This window comes from Herpailurus yagouaroundi, unplaced genomic scaffold (genome assembly GCF_014898765.1).
Source record: "Herpailurus yagouaroundi ecotype Mexico unplaced genomic scaffold, PumYag 29, whole genome shotgun sequence".
NCBI lineage: Eukaryota > Metazoa > Chordata > Mammalia > Carnivora > Felidae > Herpailurus > Herpailurus yagouaroundi.
In genome coordinates this window covers 102,200,596-102,201,933 of record NW_024412377.1, presented here as the reverse complement: position 1 = coordinate 102,201,933, position 1,338 = coordinate 102,200,596, and positions in this window count along the sequence as shown.

Below are 1,338 nucleotides of genomic sequence, written 5' to 3'. Positions count from 1 at the left end.
TGTTTTGTTTTGTTTTGTTTTGTTTTGTTTTGTTTTGTTTTGTTTTGTTTTGTTTTCCACCAGCCCGGTGTACCAATTAGGGAATCTCAGTGTTTCATCCCTCCCTACCCTTCATCCTATCTCCCCTAAGCTAGTGGAAGGTTTTTTGTTTTTTTGTTTTTTTTTCCCCTTCTTCCTGTGTTTGGGCTTCCACTTCATTATCTTCACCGAAGATATGAAAAGATCTCAGTTTCGTCTCAGAAGCCTAGGGGGTCAAGGGCGCTTTAGCTAGATCATCACTGTACCAAAATCTGGCAGAGGATGAGTGTGTGAGAAGTGGGGGAGGTGGGTGGTTAGAAAAAGGGTGGCGGGGAGAGGTCCCTGCCCTTGCCCCGGTTTGGGCGACCCGGAAAGCAGCGTCAGTACCTCCCTCTTCAGCATGCCTGCTCACTTAGGCCAAGCGGAGGTGGATGGAGAAAGGTTCTCTCCCCAGACTGCCGCCTTGCAGAGGATAGGTCGCACCTCCCCGTGTGTCCAGCTCCCGTGGCTCTCCCAGGCTTTCCTGATCTTGGAACCAAACCCTCAAAGTCTCCAAGTGGCCTGTGGGGGGCACCGGACCCGAGGATGGAGCTGCCATTCTGCTCCGCGCCCGCTCTGCACGGTCGCCCACTCACCTCTAGTATTTCTGGCAGATTCCACTACAGCCTTTTCCCCCTTGACCTTCACCAGGGGGGCCACAGAGCTCACCCTCCGCTGCCAACAAATAAAACTCATCTGGCGGGCAAGAACCTGAAGAAAGCGCCCGAGAGGCCCCCCTGGGGACGCGCAGCCCAGTATCAGGGCCCCGCCCCCTCCCTTGTCCCCAGTTCTTCTTGTGCGGGTGGTTCTGGCGCGGCCCGGAGCCAGACAGAATAGGCAGCTGTGCGGCCAGCTGGGACCCTCTCCTCTGGAGCCCGGCCCGCGGGCGGAGAAGATCCCGGGGCCCAGGACGCACGCTGTGCTGTAGCGGGAAGCGCGCCCCGACCGTCCCCGCGCACCGTTCGCGCTATTGAAGCCCCAACCCCGAGGGTTCGCGAGCTGCTTCCGCCCAGTGGGTACGAACCCGGGCTGTCCTAAATTCATTTTTTTCCCCTCCCTTATAGTCTGTTAAATTGACTAATAAACTCAACACAGCGTTCTCTGTGCGGCTTCAAAAAACTCGGTAATTTCGTTAGAAAACGTTGAAATTCAACCCCGAAGTATTCAGTCCAAATGTTTAGTTAAAGTAACCCCGTGGGTTAATAAACTAAACAAAGGCAACCCATGCAAAACTGGAGCAATGAAAACCAGGCTAAATAAACGAAGGGAAGTTTATAAGAA